Below are 21051 nucleotides of genomic sequence, written 5' to 3'. Positions count from 1 at the left end.
GGCATTGCCGGAAGAGAAGCTCTCCAAGGGCAAGGCTATGGGATGCAGGCTTGGGTGCAGGACACGGTATTGTGGAGAGCGAAGAAGGAGACAAGAGGGAACAAGCTGGCCACCCTGTCCCAGATCTAGCCGAACTCTCATTTTAATGGGCAGAAATATTTGAGCTGCTGTTGTAGAGTCTATTTTTTAGATATGCTTATGCTGATCATGTTGATAACACTACAGAATACTGAATATATAAATAGAGAAAAAAATGTGAGCTTTGGGTATGTCCTGGGCTAGGCTAATTTTGTGGGTAGACTCAGGTCTATTTGAGTTAGGCCTCATTTAAGCCATAAAGATACTGGGAGTGTCAGTGAAGTCATCCCTGTATGCATATTGATTGGGTAGGGCAACCCCCACCCTCCACCTTTCCCCATCCCCCACAAATCTGTCTTGCCACAGTTTAATTGAATAAAGGTCAGATTACTGGGAGGATGCCCAGGGTGTCAGCAGGAGAGCAATAAGTCACAAATGCCACCTTCATCAACTGCCACCTTATCTCACACCTGGATGGCCCAACAGACAGCACCTGCTTCTATCGGTACATCTCCCACACGCTTGGGATGCATTTGTTTACAAGCCCGTGACCAGCCATGACCAAGAGTTTCCCAAGGATAGAGATTATGACTTCTTTATCTCTGGACCCCTATATATTTTATGCAAATAAAAAGTTACTTAAAGATTTTAAAAAGCCAAGCAACTGTTTTGGTTTGGAAAAGACCAGATGAAAGTCTTTGACTATGAGAGCAGGAGAGGAGGAGAGAATGGGAGGCTATAGGAGAAAGAGAGGGCTCAGGGGAATGAGAGGTACAGGAGAAGGAGGGGGGTACAGGGGAGAGGGTGCAGGGGAAAGAGAGGGTGTAGGAGAGAGGGTTCAGGGCAAGGAGAGGGTGTAGGGGAAAGAGCATTCATGGGAAAGAGAAGGGTGCAGGGGAAAGGGGTGCAGGGGAGAGGGTGCAGAGAAGGAGAGGGTGCAGGGGAAAGAGAGGGTGCAGGGGAAGGGTAAGGCCAATGAAAGCTTCATGCTGGGCCTGCTGGAGCTGAGGCAGCTTCCAGACTCCTGTGTAAAAGTGGGAATAAAAACATAGATTTGGTTACCACCACCCAGGAAGAGTGCAGGGAGAGAGAAAAGATGGCTGAGAAGAGAACCATAGCAAAGACCAACGTTCAAGACAGAACAGAACACGAAGCATGGAAGGTGGAGGAGAAGGACGCAAAGGAGACTGGGGAGAAAAAGCGTCACCCAGTGAAGCAGGGGTTGGATCATGGCAGCAAAGGGAAAGGAGAATCCTTAAGGAAGAAGTGAATGGTACTTTCCAATAATGCCTCACAGAGGTCAAAATTAGAACTGCAAATTTTCAGTGGATTTGGTTGGTATTTGGGAATTCTCATCAATAGGTAGTTTTAGCACAGTGACAGGCACGAACTGCAGTGGGGAAAAGGCTGTTCAGGGGACGGAAGGAGACGACTAGAGGAGGGGGTGGGTGGTAGCTAACAGGGAAGCAGGAAGAAGAAAGACGTATTTTTAAGGATGGGAAATGCTTGCGGTTGTTTGAAGGGTGTAGGGACACATTTACAGGAAAGAGAAAGGATTTCCAGGAAGAATATAAGCTCAGTGAAGGCAGGGACCTCACAGGTCTGGTTCAACATTTGCAGCCCACTGCCTAGCAAAGAGCCTGGTGCACAAGAGGGCACGGGTTTGTTCTGTTGAATGTGCAAACAGACCTGTACAGGCAGCAGCTATGAGAAGGAGCACAGGGGGACCCATGGTTGCGTGGGAAGAAGTGGGGTGCTCCCAGCAGCAAACCTCTATATGCAGTGAACCTGGTGCTAGGTTATTTGAGCAGAGAGATTCCCAAATCCTCAGAGAAGAGATGGCCACAGATGGTAGCAAAATAGTGACAAGGAGTGACAGAGCCCACTGGCATGGAGTTCAATGTGAAAGGGACTTTACAAACAAGGGTGGAAGCCAGGTACCATCTCTTCACCCTATGCAGGTGGGACACGGGAGAAGAGAAATAGCCCTTCGGGACTGAAGGCTCATGGCAGATGGTGCAGTCACAGACAGAGAATTCTGTGAAGAAGCTGGAGTTACAGGAAGACTGTTTCTACGCTAGTCGGAGAGGAAAGGATTCAGAGAGGTGAGTTAGACAATGTCAGCCTCACAGCTGCCCCTTCTGTTTCAAGCATTGAGCATCTGCAATGCCAATGTCTATTACATTTGTATTACATGTATGTACACATGGGTATGCATACATGTTATATGGGTATGGTAGGGGGACAGTAAGGGGACAGAAACGGGATCTGATAGAATTTTATACATATTCTTGAGGACACGGAGGCTCAGGAAGATGAAGTAACTTGCCAAAGCCCCACAGCTGATATTTGGAAGCACCAGGATTGAACACAAGAGTGTACTGGAAAGCCTAGTCTCTTTCCACTGGGACAAGTGTCTCTCACAAGAGGGTGATGAACGGGGGTTGGAAGTTCAGGCTAAAGAGGGATGGGAAAACCAGAGAAGACTAGTGACCTAACGGGCTTACATTGTGGTCTCCATCCTCCAAATCAAGGGCTTGACTAAGAACTGTCATGACACAGGCTTCCCACCTGGGCTGCACTCTGATCCCTGGCACATCGTCTTGTCTCCAGAGAACTGAAGTCACTGCATTCTTTAATGCCATCATCTCTTCCCTCATTGAGAGTCTCAGCACGATTTGAGAAGGGACTCTAGATTCAGCAAAGGTGAGTAAGAATATCTTAAAGACATCAGTTGACAGCAGCTCATCCTAAGTTGAACCATCCCACCTATGCCGAAGGATGGTCTGGCGGCCAAGCCTTCTTAACAGTGATCCTGTCACAAGTCAACTGAGCTGGGCCAATCTTTACTTGAGATGCAGAAGAATCTGGCTGGCAGCAGAGACTGGAGTGAACATGCAGGGAGAGGGGGAGATAGCCTCAGGAAGACCATGTGACCCACGAGACGTGGAAAGCTTACCAGCCCCAGGCTGTCCCAATTCCCAACAGCTTCCACGTGTCTTTGTAATTACCCACACTTGGAGGTAGCCCTCACGAGTTCCAGGGCTCCTGCCAGCATTCTCAGTTTAATCAGAGCCCATATCCTGACTTCCTACATCCATCTCCTCAAGGTTTAGGCAGGTCTCTCAAACCTGCCTAAAGAGGAGGCACGCAGTTCAACCTTTCCACTATGACTCAGACTTCCTATATTTATTCCCACTCTTGGTTGAGGTCGCCACATTCCCCAGTTCACTCACGGGACTATAAGCTAAGTTCTCTTATGAGGGATAACAGACGCTCCATAATCAGGTTCTTACCTACCTCAGTCTTGTTTCTTACCGCCCTGCCTTATTCTTCCCTTCCTAACAAGAGTCTGGTTGCTTGTATCCTGCTCACCTCTTCCCTGACCCTCACCAGAGAGCATCTCCTGGCTCTCCCACATGCAGAACACTCCTCCGTCTCCACACCACCCCGATCCTAGCCTCTTGTGTGGCTAAATCCCACTTGTCTTTCAAGTCTCAGACCAGAATCACCAACTCCAAGAAGCTCCATCTCACCGCCTGCCCCTCCCTTTCTGGCTGGATTAGGTACCCTGTCTTCTTTGCCTCCAGAGCAGTGTAATTTTCTGAGCCTCCTGCACATGAGGATAGGCTCATTCATCTTGGAACCCTCAGAGCCCAGAATGGCACTTGGCATGTGATTTTCCGTAAATGTGTGAGATGAACGGCTGAAGAGGGATGACTGGTGCCGTAGCTTGGACTTTGTCCCCGCTCTGCTGTACTAGGCACACTTGGCAGTTTCCTAAGAAACACTTATTTCTGATATGATAGGAAGAAAAGGCTATCCCAGCTCCGCAAGCCTGCACCAACCCTGCCCATCACTCCTGAGGACAGAGGCATTCAATGATGACCTGAATTCCCTGTCACAGGCCATGGGGCTGCATCGGGCTGTGTATCTGTGCATCAGGGCCACTCACCCTGGAGGATAATAAGAAGCACTGGCAAGTGTGTCCTATGTATTTATTTATTAAAAAAAAAAACCTTTTTCAATGTTTATTCGCTTTTGAAAGTCAGAGCATGAGCGGGGGAGGGGCAGAGAGAGACGGAGACACAGAATCCAAAGCAGGCTCCAGGTTCTGAGCAGCCAGCACAGACCCGATGCAGGGCTCGAACCACGAACTGTGAGATGGTGACCTAAGCCGAAGTCAGATGCTTAACTGACTGAGTCACCCAGGCGCCCAAGTGTGTCCAATTTAATTGGCATTTTTTATGTTAACAGTAATAGCTCCTGGATATTGCTGGGAATTAGGACGGGACTGAAATATTGGAGTTGGAGAGGCACTTGGAATATTAAATAGAACAGATAGAAGGTGGATAAATTATGTATTCATCAGGAATATGAACCCTTGGGTGAAAACACTTGACAAACACATGGATGGAACATGCTGGAAAGAGTGTGGTGGAGGTGGAAGGGCAGCAGGAACAGAGGATAGACCCTCACTGAGCCGCTAAAGGCTCCTGGCCGGGTAGCGATGCCAGCAGACATTTGCTAGATCTCTGCTCTTTTGGCTAAAAGAGTGAGTCCTGACAAGACACTGACGTGGTTGACCATTCAGGCTCCCATGGAGAAGAGAAACTGAGGAGACAGACTCAGTTCTGACTCATCTGCATTAAGGGGCAAAAGGAACACCTCACTGTATGTGTGAAAACCAGAGAGAGAAGGCCAGGCAAGAACAGGTATGTGTCCACAGACTTGAGAGAGGTGATTTCAAAAGCATTCCCCAAAATGTACTCGTGATTCTGTGGCACATAACTCTGGAACCCAAAGCATATTTTGGCTAATCAGGGTCCTCTGAGGTTGATGGCTTTTTCTATTTCTGTAAAAAATGTCATTGGGATTTTGAAAGGGTTTGCACAGACTCTGTAGAATGCTTTGGGTAGTACTGACATTTAAACAATATTAAGTCTTCCAATCCATGCACGTGGGATCAGTTTCCATTTATGTATGTCTTTTAAAATTTCCTGCAGCAATGTTTGTAGTTTCCACTGTACAAGTCTTTCACCTCCTTGGTTAAACTTTCAATTATTTTATGTTTTACTGCTACTGTAAATGGAATTTTTTTTTAATTTCTTTGTCAGATCATTCATTGCTTATGTATAGAAATTTAACTGATTTTTGTGTTGACTTGTTTCCTGATACTTTGATGAATTCATTTATTATACCTAGAAGTTTTTTTTGTCAAATCTTTAGAATTTTTTTTTTTTATTTTAGAGAGAAAGAGAGTGTGTGAGTGGGGAAGTGGGGCAGAGGGAGGGGGAGGGGGAGAGAGAGAGAGAGAGAGAGAGAGAGAGAGAGAGAGAGAGAGAGAGAGAATCTCCAGCAGGCTCCACACTCAGCATGGAGCCCAACCTGGGGCTCGATCCCATGAGCTGAGCAGTAATCAAGAGTCAGATGCTTGGCCAACTGAGTCACCCAGACCCAAATCTTTTGAATTTTGAATATGAGATCATATCATCTGCAGTTTTCTTTTCTTTATTATTATTTTATTATTATGTTTTTGTGTGTGGTGTCTTTGGTTTTGGTATTGGGGTAATGCTCTCCCTGTAGAATGTATTTGTAAGCTCTCCTTCCTCTTCCATTTTTTGGAATAGTTTGAGGATAGGTATTAAGTCTTCTTTAAATGTTTGGTAGAATTCACCTGTGAGTCCATCGGGTCCTAAGCTTTTATTTGTTGGGAGTTTTTTGATTGATAATTCAAATTCATTATTAGTAATTGGTCTGTTCAGATTTTCTATTTCTTTGTGACTCAGTTTTGGAAGATTATATGTTTCCAGGAATTTATTCATTTCTTCCAGGTTGTCCAATTTGTTGGCATATGATTTTTTGTGGTATTCTCTTATAATCCTTTGTATTTCTGTAATGTCAGTTGTTACTTCTCCTTTATTTCTGATTTTATTTATTTGGGTCCTTTCTCTTTTTTTCTTGATGAATCTGGCTGAGGGTTTACCAATTTGATCTTTTCAAAAAACTGGCTCTTGGTTTCCTTGATTTTTTTCTATTGTTTTGATGAGGTAGTTTCCTTCTTTAAAAAAAATTTTTTTAATGTTTATTTATTTCTGAGAGGGAGAGAGGGGCAGATACATAGGGAGACACAGAATCCGAAGCGGACTCCAGGCTCTGAGCTGTCAGCACAGAGCCTGACACAGGGCTCGAACTCACGAACTGTGAGATCATGACTTGAGCTGAAGTCAGATGCTTAACTGACTGAGCCACCCAGGCACCCTGAGGTTATTTCTTTCTATTCCCTGTTTGTTGAGTGTATTTTATCATAAAATGGTGAATTTCATCAAATGCTTTTTCTGCATCAATTGAGATAATCATGTATTTTTTTTCCCCTTCATTCTGTTGATGTGGTGTATTATACTGACTGATTTTTTATTTGTTGAATAATCTTTGCAATCCAGGAGTAAGTCCCATTTGGTCATTTAAAAATACTGCTGAATTCTGTCTGCTTGTATTTTGTCATGGGTTTTTTCATCAATGTCTACTGGGGACAATAATCACCTGTAATTTTTTCTTGTAGTGTCTTTGTCTGGCTTTGGTGTCAGGGTTATTAATGCTGGCCTCACAGAATGAGTTAGGAAGAGTTGCTTCCTCTCCAATTTTTGGGAAAGTTTGAGAGAGACTGTTAACTGGTTTTTCCTTAAATTTTTGGTAAAAATCACAAGTGAAATCACCAGGTTCAGGGCTTTACTTTGTTGGGAATTTTCTGATTACTGACTCAATTTCCTTCATAATTATAGGCCTATTCAAATTTTCTATTTGTTTGTGATTTAGTCTTGGTAGGTTGTGTGTTTCTGGAAATATGTTCTTTTTACCAAGCTAATCCTTTTTTTTTTTTTTTTTTTTTTTTGGTGTACAACTGTTCATGGCACTCTCTTATAATCCTTTAATGTCTATAGAAGGTAGAAATGTCCCTACTTTCATTTCTTTCCTCCCTCCGTCCCTTCCTTTAAGTAGTCTTCATGCTCAGCACGGAGCCCAGTGAGGGGTTTGAACTCAGGACCTGAGATTAAGATCTGAGATCAAGAGTTGCACACTTAATTGGCCAAGCCACACAGGCACTCCTACACTTTCATCTGATTTTAGTAATTTATGCCTTCTCTTTTTTCTTAGTCCATCTAGCTAAAGGTTTGTCAATTCTATTGATCTTTTTGAAGAAACATTTTTTTTATTTATTTGTCCTTTTATTTTTCTTCCTTATTTCATTTAGCTGTTATTTTTATCATTTCCTTTTTTTCTGCTAGTTTTGTGTTTAGTCTGTTCTTCTTTGTCTAGTTCTGTAAGTTATAAATTTAGGTTGCTGAAGTCTTTCTCGCTTTTTAATCTGTGTATAGCTATAAAGTTTCTCTTCCCTTTAGCATCACTTTTGCTGACTCATAAGTTTTGCTATGTTTTGTTTTTATTTTCATTTGTCTCTAAGTATTTTATAACTTCCCTTGTGATTTCTTCTTTGATCCACTGGTTGTTTAAAAGTGTGTTGTTTAATTTCACAATTTTGTGAATATTCCATTTTTCCTTTGGTTAGCAATTTCTAACTTCATCATGTTGTGGTCAGAAAAAATACTTTGTATGATATATATTTTGTTAATCTATTGAGACTTCATTTGCTGCCTAACATGCAGTCCACCCTGGAAAATGTTTCGTGTGTATGCCTGTATATTCTGTTGTTGGGTAGAGTATTCTGTATGTCTGCTAGATCTAGTTCATTTATTTTGTTCAAGTCCTCTATTTCCTTATCTTCTGATTTTTCTATCCGTTATTCTCCAACTATTATAGTACAACTGGCTATTTCTCCCTTCAATTCTGTCAGTTTTTGCTGTATTGAATTTTTTCTTAATATAGAATATCCTTTGTCTCTCAGGACTTTTTTTATTTAACTTTATTTTGCATGATATTAATATAGCCACCCCTGCTCTCTTTTAGGTACTGTTTGCATGGAATACATTTTCTTCCTTTCATTTTCAACCTGTTTGTGTCATTGGACCTGAAAAAGTCTCTGGCAGACAGCATATAAGTTGGATCATGTGTTTTTATCCATTCTTCCAATCTCTTTTGATTGAAGGGTTTAATTCATTTGTATTTAAAGTATTCACTGATAAGGAAAGACTTCTGTTCATGCTATTTGTTTCCTATATGCCTTATAGTTTTTCTGTCCCTCATTTCTTACATTACCATCTTTTTTGTTTTCAGTTGATTTTTTGTAGTGAAATGCTTAATTCCTTTCTCATTTCCTTTTGTGTGTATTGTATAGCTATTTCTTTGTGGTTACTATGGAGATTATATGAAACACTCTAATGTTAAAACACTGTAATTTGGGGGCGCCAGGGTGGCTCAGTCGACTGAGCATCTGACTTCAGCTCAGGTCATGATCTCATGGTTTATGAGCTCAAGCCCCGCATGAGGCTCTGTGCTGACAGCTCAGAGCCTGGAGCCCGCTTCAGATTCTGTGTCTCCCTCTCTTTCTACCCCTCTCCTGCTCTCACTCTGTCCCTCTCTCACACACACACACACAAAAACTTTAAAAAATTTTAAACACTGTGATTTGAATTTATACCAGCTTAATTTCAATAACATACACAAATTCTGCTCCTTTACAATTCTGTCCCTTCCCTTTCAATGGCTGATGTCACAAAATTACATCTTCATATGTGATGTACCCTAAAATATAAATAATTATTTATTTTAAATGCATTCATCTCTTTTTTTTAATATGAAATTTATTGTCAAATTGGTTTCCATACAACACCCAGTGCTCATCTCAAAAGCTGCCCTCCTCAATACCCATCACCCACCCTCCCCTCCCTCCCACCCCCCCATCAACTCTCAGTTTGTTCTCAGTTTTTAAGATTCTCTTATGCTTTGACTCCCTCCCTCTCTAACCTCTTTTTTTTCTTCCCCTCCCCCATAGACTTCTGTTAAGTTTCTCAGGATCCACATAGGAGTGAAAACATATGGTATCTGTCTTTCTCTATATGACTTATTTCACTTAGCATAACACTCTCCAGTTCCATCCACATTGCTACAAAAGGCCACATTTCATTCTTTCTCATTGCCACGTAGTATTCCATTGTGTATATAGACAATTTCTTTAAAAATTCATCAGTTGATGGACATTTAGGCTCTTTCCATAATTGCATTCATCTCTTAAATTATATAGAAAACAAGATTTTAAGTTACAAACTGATGTTACATTAATGTTAGTTTTTACACTAATAATCATTTTTTCTTTAAATTTATTAGTCTCTTAAACAGTGTAGAAAACAAAAAGTGCATTACAAACAATAGTTACAATAATACTTTTTACAATTGCCAAGGCATTTACCTTTTCTGAGATGTTTATTTCTCCATATGACTTTGAGTTACTCTCTAGTGTGTTTTCATTTCACCTCGCAAGATTCCCTTGAGCATTTCTGGCAGGGCAAGTCTGCTGGCTGCAAACGCCTTCAGCTTTTGTTTATTTGGCAAAGTCTTAGTTTCTTCCTCACTTTTTTTTTAATTTTAATTTTTTAATGCTTATTTATTTTTGAAGGATACAGAGACAGAGGTGAGGGAGGGGCAGAGAGGGGGAGACACAGAATCTGAAGTGGGCCCCAGGCTCTGAGCTGTCAGCACAGAGCCTGACGTGGGGCTCAAACTCACGAGCCATGAGATCATGACCTGAGCCGAAGTCGGACGCTTACCTGACAGAGCCACCCAGGAACCCCAATTTCTTCCTCACTTCTGAAGGAAAGTTTTGCCCAGATACAGGGTTCTTGGTTGACAGATTTTTTTCTTTTAGCACTTGGAATATATTAGTTCATTGCCTTCTGGCCTCTATAGTTTCTGATAAGAAATCTGCTTATGAGCACTATCAACAATAGCCAAAGTATGGAAAGAGCCCAAATGTCCATCGATGGATGAGTGGATAAAGAAGATATGGTATACACACACACACACACACACACACACACACACACACACACACACTGGAGTATTACTCGGCAATCAAAAAGAATGAAATCTTGCCATTTGCAATTATATGGATGGAACTAGAGGGTAGTAAGCTAAGTGAAATTAGTCAGAGAAAGACAAATATCATATGCTTTCACTCACATGAGGATATTAAGACACAGAACAGATGAACACAAGGGAAGAGAACCAAAAATAACATAAAAACAGGGAGGGGGACAAAATATAAGAGACTCTTAAATATGGAAAACAGAGGGTTACTGGAGGGGTTGCGGGAGGGGGGATGGGATAAATAGATAAGGGGCATTAAGGAATCAACTCCTGAAATCATTGTTGCACTATATGCTAACTTGGATGTAAATTAAAAAAAAAAAACTCACATTAAAAAAAATAGAAATATGCTTACAGTCTTATTGAGGATCCACTGTATGTGATGATTCACTTCTCTCTTGTTGCTTTCAATATTCTCTCTTGGTCTCTGGCTTTTGAAAGGTTGATCATAATGTGCCTTGGTGTGGCTCTCTAAGTTCCTCTTACTTGGAGTTTGTTTAGCTTCTTGGATGTTTATATTCATGTTTTTCATAAAATTTTGGAAGTTTTCAAACATTATTTCTTCAAATATTCTCTGTGCTTTTTCTCTCTCTTCTACTTCTGACACTTCTACAATGCATATGTTGGTCTGGTTGATGGTGCCCTACAAGACTCTTAGGCTCTGTCCACTTTTCTTCAATCTTTGTTCTTTCTGTCCCTCAGACTTGATCAAGTCCATTGTCCTGTCTTCAGTTCCCTGATTGTTCCTTCTGCTTGTTCAGATCTGTATTTGAATCCATGTGGTAAATTTCTCATTTCACTTATTGTACTTTTTCGCTCCAGAATTCCTTGTTGTTATCTTTTTAGGTTATTGCTTTAATGATATTTCCATTTTTTTATACATTGTTTTCTTGACCTTCTCCACATATTCCTGTAGTTCTTTGAGCTATTTGTTTTTGTTGAGCACCTTTAAGACACGTATTTTAAAGACTTGTCTAGCAGATGTACCATTAGGTATTTTTCAGGAACAGTCTCTTTATTTAATTTTTGCCTTGAATGGACCATACTTTCCTGTTTCTTTGTATGATTTGTGATTTTTGTTGTTGTTGAACATCAGACATTTGAATCTAATAATGTGGTAACTATGGAAATAACATCCTCCTCTCCTTCCCGACAGTTTACTGTTGTTTTGCTAATATTTTTATTTTTATTTTATAAAGTTAATTGTTGTAGGCTGTCTCTGTGCTGAGAATAAGCCTGAAGTATAAACTTATGGACTTCTCAGGTCATTTCTGAGCTTTTCCCTGGGATGCACGCTCTCTTTCTAACTTTTCTGGTGTATGCAGTTGGTTTGGAACATCCTGGTCTTTACTGTCTAGCTCTTAAAGGGGAAAAAGTGAAAAAGGAAGGGATGGGGAGAAGGGCAGTGGCCACATAAGTGCCCTGGAGGCCACCTCAGCCAGAGCAGGGAGACACTTGCAACAGCGTGGGGAGGTGTGACAGGGGCTGCCTGCCTCTTTAGTCAGTAGCAGCAAACACCATCAGAGTGCACAGTACCTATATTTGGAGGACAGGGTCCCTTTGCCCACCCTGCTCCTGCTTGCTATGTGCAAGCTCCCCAAGGAATATGTGCCCAGCGGCCTTTCAAGGGGCCTGAGTTGAGGACCGGTAGCTGCCACTGAGCTGAGACTGAAACTGACCAGGTGAACTGTAATTTACCCTCCAACTCTTCCCTGTAAGTGACAAGCCTTCAAGAGACTTAAAAATTCCAAAATACAGTTGACCCTCGAACAACACCAAGGTGATGAGCACCGACTGCCTGTGCAGTTAAAATCCGTGCATAACTTTGACTCCCTCGGAACTTAACTAGTAATAGCCTACTGTTGACTAGAAGCCTCAATGACAACAAAGCCCGTCAATTAACACATATTTTGTATGTTATATGTATTGTATACTGCATTCTTACAATAAAGTAAGCTGGAGAAAAGGTTAGAAGAATGTCATAAGGAAGAGAATATACATTTACAGTACTGTACTTTATGTATCGAAAAAAAATCTGTACCTAAGTGGAGCCACACGGGTCCACTTGCACCTGGGGTGAGGGTGATGGAGGAGATGTATGTGGGGGAGTATACGATGTGTAAATGGTGGGGGAGGGTGATGAGGGAGCAGCCATGTGTAGCTGGGGGCAGTAGGTAATGAGGAGTACACCACAGGTACGTGCCGGTGGGGGGGGGGCAGGTGATTGGGGAGCAGCCATGTGTACCTAGAAGGAGGAGGATGGGGGAGCACACCATGTGAACCTGGGGTGAGGGTTATGAAGGAGCATACCATGAGTGCAGTGGGGGAGGGTGATGGGAAGCACACCACGTATACATGGCGGGGTGGGTTTAGATGGACACAGAGTCTTTTAGGCAGAAGAAATCACAGTGCAAAAGACACCAACATCACAGCCCGGTAGGTTTGAGGTAAAGCAAAGGCCAGTGTGTGGTGGGAGTGGAATGAGCCGGGAGGACAGGAGCAGGAGAGGTATGTGGGAACGGAAGAGTAGCAGGAGGGGGAGACGTAAGAGACAGACAGGAGCCTCATTGGCTACGGTAAGGGCCTCTGACTGTGAACAGGGGAGTGGGGGGGTGGCCTCTGGAGAGTTGTGAGTAGAAGCCGGGGCCTCTCTTTGACCGTTTGCTTTGTTGGAAACAGACCAAAGCTGGGGAAGGGGGAAGCAAGAAGGCTAGTGAGGAGGCTCCTATGGTAATCTGGATAAAAGGAGGCAGCAGGAGAGGGGCAGACAGGAGAAACTGTCATGATGGCTTTCAGCCTGAGCAACTGGCAGAACAGACTAGCCCCTTGCTGAGTTGGGAAGATTGGGTGCGGAGGCTTGGGATGTGGTGGGGTGAACACCAGGCCCTCGGGGTCCTCCCTCACTTCTCTCCTTCATTTGCTCAGCTAATGACATAGGGGGTATTCTTTTATTCCCAAGTGGGAGCAGATGACTTATTTGCTCATTTATAGATTTCTTAAAACTACAAGGTTTAGAAACAGTAGGAGAAGCAATTACTGTCACTTAGGGAGCGTTGCCTCAGGCCCGGAGCTAAGCAGAGTCTACGGATCAACTCATACACAATCACCCTAAGAAGGTCTCTTACGATCTCAGCCTCACAGTCAGGAGCTTGAAGCTTAGGGAAACTGAGTCACATTCCCAAGATCTGATAGAGAGGCATGAAGACAGAAATGAACCCGAGAGCATCCTAGCCCAGACCCTGAGGTATGTGACTTCTGCTTTTGTAAACTTACCCTGATTTTCTTTGTGGTGTACAAGTCAATAAATTCTTTTAAGTGCTCCATTAACTTTTATACTTCGGTCAAGTCAGTAGTAATGCAAGGGCACTCCACATTCTTTCCTCTCATTTCTAAGTGTTTGTTTCACACACTTGAAGTTATTCAATACATATAACTCAAGTTATGTCTTCACAATACACAATTATCTTAATAGTGTGAAAAAGTCTTCCTTTATATATGTGTATATATTCAGAAAATCATGGATTATGTCTTCAAAGATAAATAGCTGGTAAAAAATATCGGTAAGCTGAAAGAAGGGAACCAGAAGAAGAACTGACTTGGATGTATTACCCATCACAAAGAAAACAGGGGGGGCTTAATCTACTGCTTCTTTGGGAGCAGGGGGAAGGAGTTAAAAGGAATATCTGTATTAGGTACCTAATAATTTCATCCTGACCCGTCAGGGTTTTATAGAGATGATGCAGTTGAAACACAGCTGAGACACACGTGAACGCTGGGGCCCCAATGTGTCACCAAGCTTTGTGAGCAAGGTTAAGTAGGAAAAAAAAAAACCCAAAACCCTTCCACCAAAAGTCTTGACTTTTTCTTTCCTGGTTGTATAAATCAGAAGTTGAGGGAAGAAAGTAGTTTTGCTCACTTCTGACAATGTTTTGAAACAGAAGCCAAAGTAACTGCTAAGAATTCAGTGGTAAGTGGTATTCCACAGAGCAAATCCTAGAACACAAGGCAGAAAAAGAACAACGGCCATCACATCAGCCCAGCAGACACATGGACTAAATTCTACTCCGGTCCTGTGGATCTCAATGGTTCGTCCGCAGGTTTTGACGCTTAGCTTCTATGAGATTACATACTGCCATCACTGGCCCCCGCATTTTGTTCCTTATCCAACACCTAGTACTCCCCTGTGCGGTCCTATTCTACTCACTGGGGATCTTGTTAAAATGCAGATGCTGACGCAGCAGGTCGTCTGGGGGACCACAAGAGAGTCCGCACTCCTGACAAGCTCCTAGGGAGGCACTTATGCCACCAGCCCCAGCTTTGAGTAGCAAGAACTAGACACTTTAGAAGTACCTGTTGATCTTCATAACATATTATTATTCTCCGTCTCAGAAGAGAAATCGGAGTCATAAAGAGGTTAGGTCCCTCCCTTCACCTGAACTCTTCCGTAGGTCCTGTGAGCTCTAAGCCCAGAAGGACCCCACGCCGCTCTGTTGCCACCACCCTCGCCCAGGCCACCGCTGCTGTCAAATCACCTTTGATCATTCTACTTCTCTGCTAAACACCCCCTAAGGCATTCCTATTCCTTTTCTGTTACGTTCTTCGTCTCTCTTTAAAGCAGTAAGAAGTTGGGTTTCTAACACGACCTGATGATACTTTAACACATTTAGAGTCACTGTAATATATATTGTAGGTAGTCTTCTACTGCCATCATAGTTTGCTTTTATAACTCCTCCATGTTTCTCTTGTCTTTGAAAAAAGTTTATTACCATCTTTGATGCGGATTTAGAATGCAGACATGTTAACTCTTAATCCCAAGAGTAAACACTACAAACATGTATAATAAACTGTCAAACTCAATAGTGGTGTTCCTTTTGTCCCTGCTGTCTACACCTCTGCCAGTCGTTATCAACCGAAACTGGGACAGACATGCTGTTTCCTCTTCCTGCCTTATCATGTGCTTCCCCGGTTTGGAGAAGCCTCACAAACTAAAATGCTGGGCAGAGTCACCCATGGACGGCAAAAGTAACACTGGAGCTGACTTTCTTTCACTGTAGTGTCTGGTGACAAATGGGAGGCCAGTTTGGGGGTGGGGAACAGAGCACAGAGAACTGGCTCATCAGCTGGAAGGCGGGCTCAAACCCAATGACCGGTAGGATTCTGTCAGTCACTTCATAGGATTTTCTCTCCTCCTTTTTGGAGCTAATAAAACATCCCTGTTGGCCACAAACCCAGTGCTAAGCTCATTTTGTTTTCAGGAATAACGATTACCTTCAAGGGTCTCAAATGAGTAGCCAGCCTACCTTCCCACCAGACAGCTTTTCCTCCACAGAGATGTAAGGGTTAAAATATCAATATACAACAAACAGCAGACAGAGAAACAAAATCTCACATCATTTGAAAGTACCTCCCTGAGACATTAAAAGTCTAAAAAAAAAAATAGAAAATGTATTAGAGGACACTAAAAGTTTATAAAAGGTCAACTGAAAAGGTAAAAGGCAGGTCATGCACGTTGGATTTTGGCTGAAGTTCCACAGACGACCCAAATGTGTAAAATAAGAGAGAAAGAATTTCAAACTTCATCATTTTTAACTGTGGGATCTATAGCTTCCACGTTTTTCTACTAGAGCAGAGGTTAGGAGTTCCTGCTGCCATCACACTGTCTCGCTGTCCTTCAGGAGCCCAGAGGCAGGGGTCATCTGTTTAATATCCACTGTATGGCACTGAGGCTAAGCACAGCACTTAACACACGGCACCTGTGCTAAAAATACATTTGGCAGGTGACAGAAGGAAACTGTGTGGGTACACACCATCATTTGGGGACCTCTCTGCCACCTCTCTGCCCTCTGTCTAGTTTGACCCAAGTGTGTCCTTACTTCAACTCTGAAATGACTAAAGTCATTTCAAAGAATTTAGGGAGAAAAATTCACGATGACAGACCGGGGAGGTGGCCTGGACAGGTGAAGAAGCAGACCTGAAAGGTAAGCTAAGGACCTTAACTGCAAGCAAAGGGGGTGGGGACAGTCTGTCTGACCAGCTCTGCATGCTGGAACCATGTAAGGAACACACTTCAGACTTGTGTCGTCCTCCCGGAGGTAGGAGCAGTTTTTTACGAACGTGGACTGGGTGCTCAGACTCTGTCTTCTGTCTGTCATTGCCAGAGTGCAGAATAAGAAGCAGGAGACTTAACTGTGCTAGAAGTTTCTGTCCCGGGTGATCAAAGATTATAGATGGGAATGCTGTCATTATTAAAGTAACAACATGAGCTGCCTACCAACAGGACAGGCTATAAAAAATGCCTTTCCTTTTGAATTGCACTCTGTGTGAAGTGTGTTATCTATCTCTAGTAGCTAAAGATAGTAAATGCTTTTATGGAGGGAACAAAAACCTCACATTTTCAAATGGCAGGAAAAAAATTAAACTCCCATTTTTATATGGGAGAACACTCTAGATGTATCTACTTTACATGAACTGAGTAATGCAAATGGTAAGAAATAGCAATTGAGTTGTCATAGAAAAAAAAGGTGGCATCAGAGTTCGAAAGAATTATCAGAGTAACAATGGCAGAAAGAGTGAGACACACAGGCAGAAAATCAGACAGACACATGGAACTTTCTGGGAAAAAAGTATCAAGGAGGAACTCAATGCTGTGAGGCAATAATTCTTGGGCTTCACTAGATGAAACCGATCTCAAACCACCCCTCTCCATCAACCCTAAATATCTGGTCAGCTAGTCACCTTCTGCCATTGGGATGAACTGGTAAGGAGAACCCTGGTAGTTGTGAAAAGTATATCAGTATTAGTACACAGGCATTTGTGACTTTTAAAACAAATAACTTAAAGATTTCCAGTTACTTTCGTTCACCAAAAACATAAATTCTAAACTAATTTCATCCTGAAGGGGGTGCCCGAGAGCAACACAGTGGAGGGGAATGGCTGAGAGTCCCTGGGAAGCACAGGGTCCCTCCCACCCCCGACCCACCTGGGTCTCTTCACCCAGTGTTTCTTTGGAAAATAAACTATGAACACCTTAGAGCTGCAGAGGTCAGAGATGGCGACAGATGACTGCAGGGCTGTCTCATCACCATCTCCACATACCTGAAGCACCGTCACATTGAACACTTATGCTTATTCCCCTGGCTCTAAAACAGGCTGCCCCAGAACTGAAGCAGCTCTGTTTGTGTCTCAGCCCTGGTTTGGAAGGTTATTAAACTGTCAAAACACACTCCCCACTATTTCCATTTTCCTGCAGTTGGGGTCATTCAGTCAGACCACTAGAGTCACTGCAGGTTGAGAGATTTGGTACAAGATTGAGACATAGACTTGGTACAAGATTGAGACATTAGAACAGTCAGGAAACCATCAACAAATTCACCATAAATGCACTGCTGGAAAGGAAGAAAAATGTATCTCCCAGTGGAATACTGGATGGAATGCTGCATCTTCTATCTTTTTAAATCAGTATTAGTCACATTAACCAGTATTAAAGCAAACCATCTTTCAAGAAAACTCAGATCGCATTAACACCCCCGATGTCATTACTGACTGTTCTCTTTGATCCCTCTCTATGCGTTTGTGCAATTACACAGTCGGAATCAACTACTCAAAATAACACGTCACCCACTGCCCTCTTCCCTGAACATGGCTTTACAGTTGTCTGGCTAGTTACATGGCCTTGATTTTGACCATTAACTTTGGTGACCACATAATATCCCATAAAGAAGAGAGGCCATCATTGAATCATCCTTTTCTTGGCAGCCCCCATTCCTCCCCCATCCCCACATTCATCTTGTGGGCACCACGTTCAGTTCAGGCCACCATTCAGACCTTCCTGAAATCCAGGCCCTGCTTGCTCTCCTTCAGACCCACAACTCTGCTTTACCACGGCTTTTATGTTTTTTTCTGATTGTTCTCAAAGTTCCTTTTTTCTTCCAGTTGTACTGAGGTATAACTGACACAGAGCATTGTGTAAGTTGAAGATATAAACATCATGATTTGATATAGACGTATGCATTGTAAAAGAATCACCACAAAGTTATCTAACATCCATCACTTTGCGTGGTTACATATATATTTTTTCCTTTGTGATGAGAACTTTTAAGATCTACCCTCTTAGCAGCTTCCAAATATGCAGTATTGTTAACTATAGTCACCATGAACTTACTTACCTTATTACTGGAAGCTTGTACCTCTGACCCTCTTCCCCATCCCACCCCTCGTGCCACAAGCTGTGAAAGGGCAGCAGTGTGGACGTCTTCGTCACACCCTTCCTCCTGTGTGAACACAGCGGCTGCTGCCAAGTTAGCTAATGTCTGAATGAATGAGTGAAGTCTATCTTTCCTCCCTACCCAGGAGGAAATGTCCAATGGGCCCTGTCAGCAGCCTGATGTGGAAAGATTGGAGCAGGGGGGAGACAGCATTTAGGGAGCTCTGGCTTTCTTCAGTGACATTTTGGCCACCTCTATATAGAAAGACTAACTAAAATGAGGAGTGCTTTTTTTTTTTTTTCGATATATGAAGTTTATTGTCAAATTGGTTTCCATACAACACCCAGTGCTCATCCCAACAGGTATCCTCCTCAATACCCATCACCCACCCTCCCCTCCCTCCCACCCCCCATCAACCCTCAGTTTGTTCTCAGTTTTTAAGAGTCTCTTATGCTTTGGCTCTCTTCCACTCTAACTTCTTTTTATATGATTCCAATTTGCAGATAAAGTGCTGAGGCTCAGAAGGGACGTGGCCCACTCTGATCTCACAGACCTTAGGCCTCCTAAGCCCCTGTACAGGTGCCTCTTTTTGTTTCCCAAACCACGGCTTCTCTGCACATCCCTCACCTAGCTCAAGGCACAAATGAGCTAATGGTAGGCCCTAAGCTTCAGCCTTGGTTTCTCCTGGTTCCTGGGCGGACTTGGAGCCCTACTTCTGAACTTCAGTTACACACCTCGTTTGTCAGTATCTTCCCCTGCGTCTTGCTCCAACCTGCATCAGCCCCCTAGAACCACGATGATGAGGTCACAGTCCTCCCCTTGTCCCAGGTAGGAGCAGGTCTGCAATGGTGTAGATCTGCTTTCCTCCACTCAGCCACGCTGGCCTGGGGAGCTGGTTCCAGGATGTGAGCTGCCACTCTCCCCCATCCTCCAGTGAGCTAGTAGGTTCTCTAAAACCTTCTGCCTTTTCTTCTTCATGCAAAGCTCACCAAATCCACTCCCCCCACCCAGATCAACAGAGGAGAAAGGGAGCCACCCCAGCAAGTCCACAAATACTGGCTTGTGTCTCACAAAGATACCATATTCCTGAGCGGTCTGTTCTGCATAATATTTATCCTGTGAACCTATCATATGATGTCACAGAGTTTCTCTTCCTAGACTGCCACGCCCTGCATGGCCTTCTTACCCTGAATATCTCCCAAGGGCACGGTGCCCTGAGCATTACAGGATCTCAACAAACATCTGCAGAGGGCGTGAATCCCACTGACAGGATGAAGGGGGGTATCTACACTGGAATCACTGAAAACCCAACAGGCCCTATTTTTTTATGACTAGTTCTAAACAATCATATCAAAGCGCTTACATTGCTTCCAAGCTTAGTGCTGTGACAGAGGACACAGACCCTGATTTGGTAGTGAAATTATGGAAACCACACACTCCTATGGCACAAAGCAAGTCTTATTTTCTTAAGATACTCTGATAGGTATATCTGGGGATTGGCTATTTCATACTGCTATGGGTCTGCATGAAATGTACAAATGGAAGAAAGAGGGTGACGACTCACTCTAGAGGGGTGGAGGCACCCAAATCAATGTCTCCCAGCAGGTGGTGAATGGGCCCTTTCATCAGCTCCAATGGTAACTATATCATGGCAGGCCTTGGAAGAAAATGAATGCCTCCCATTTCTCCAAATGCCTCCAACTACAAGGTAGAATGTGATCAAACCACAGTGCCCGAGATGTTTGAGAGGCTGGGCTTTGCCCTGAACAGCTGCTCACTGGCAATTCTGGTCTTTCTCCACTGTCTACAAAAGGGACTTGATATGTTTTACTTGGGACTCTCCTGCCCTACATTTATGCCATCTTCTAGTGTCCTGCAGTCGGTGCTGTGGCCACAGGACGGACAGCAGCTGTTTGGAGCTCTGCAGCTCCAGAGACTTGGCGGGCATAGTAAAGGCTGGCAGGAAAGGAAGACCACAGGGCCTCTCTTCTTGGTCCCTTCCCCACTCACTCCTTCCCCACTCACTGCCACTTAAACATTCATTCATACTCTTCAGTCCCATCCACCCGTATACCAGACTGAGTCTCTCACACACATGGCTTCCCTGCATCCTGAAGTTTTCCTTCATAGCTCTCACCATGGTTGGTGACCATTTGTGCAACTGCGCAGGCTTTCACACACAGTTGTGCAAACTGTGCAACACACAAGTGGGTGAGGGCTGGAACCCAGGCCGCACTGCAGTGTCCCATGCACCTGCTGTACCTCAGCAGCTGTACAGTACATATGGACAGAGTGAGCAGTTCCAGCAGGCCGGGACTCCGGGCTCCAAGCGTGGCCACTCTGAATCCCGACCGCAGGCTGACCAGTTCCCTCAGCTGGCAGACATGAGACTGCCTGGTGCCTGAGATGTAAATCGTACTGAAGCACGGGCTCACTGGGGGGGCCCAAAGTATACAGAAGGGATTAAAATTCAGCACAGTCAATGCTGTTAATGCACTTGGCAAAGCACCCGGGAGAGAATAGCAGGAAGTGACGACAGAAAAAAAAGAAATTTAGAAGCCTTTGACCCAATTTCTCTGATCTGTTTATTTCTTGAGCGGGGGGGGGGGGGGGGGGGGGAGGGGGGGGAAGATGGGGTCAGACTAATCCAGATGAAATCTGATTTTTGCACCCCCTCCAACTTTAACTGAAAATTTGCACTTCACCTGATGCTGGAATATGAAAGAAT

At 43.5% G+C, this 21051-nt stretch overlaps 1 protein-coding gene across 2 annotated transcripts in view; it reads right to left on the bottom strand.

Moving 5' to 3' along the window:
* Positions 1–21051, bottom strand: part of VOPP1 (VOPP1 WW domain binding protein) — a 109748-nt gene that overhangs the window by 3345 nt on the left and 85352 nt on the right. The gene's annotated exons all lie outside the window — the stretch shown is intronic.

The sequence above is a fragment of the Acinonyx jubatus genome, chromosome A2, assembly GCF_027475565.1.
Source record: "Acinonyx jubatus isolate Ajub_Pintada_27869175 chromosome A2, VMU_Ajub_asm_v1.0, whole genome shotgun sequence".
Taxonomy (NCBI): Eukaryota; Metazoa; Chordata; class Mammalia; order Carnivora; family Felidae; genus Acinonyx; species Acinonyx jubatus.
The sequence above is the reverse complement of the archived record's forward strand: the minus strand, read 5'-3'. Positions and strand labels throughout refer to the sequence as shown.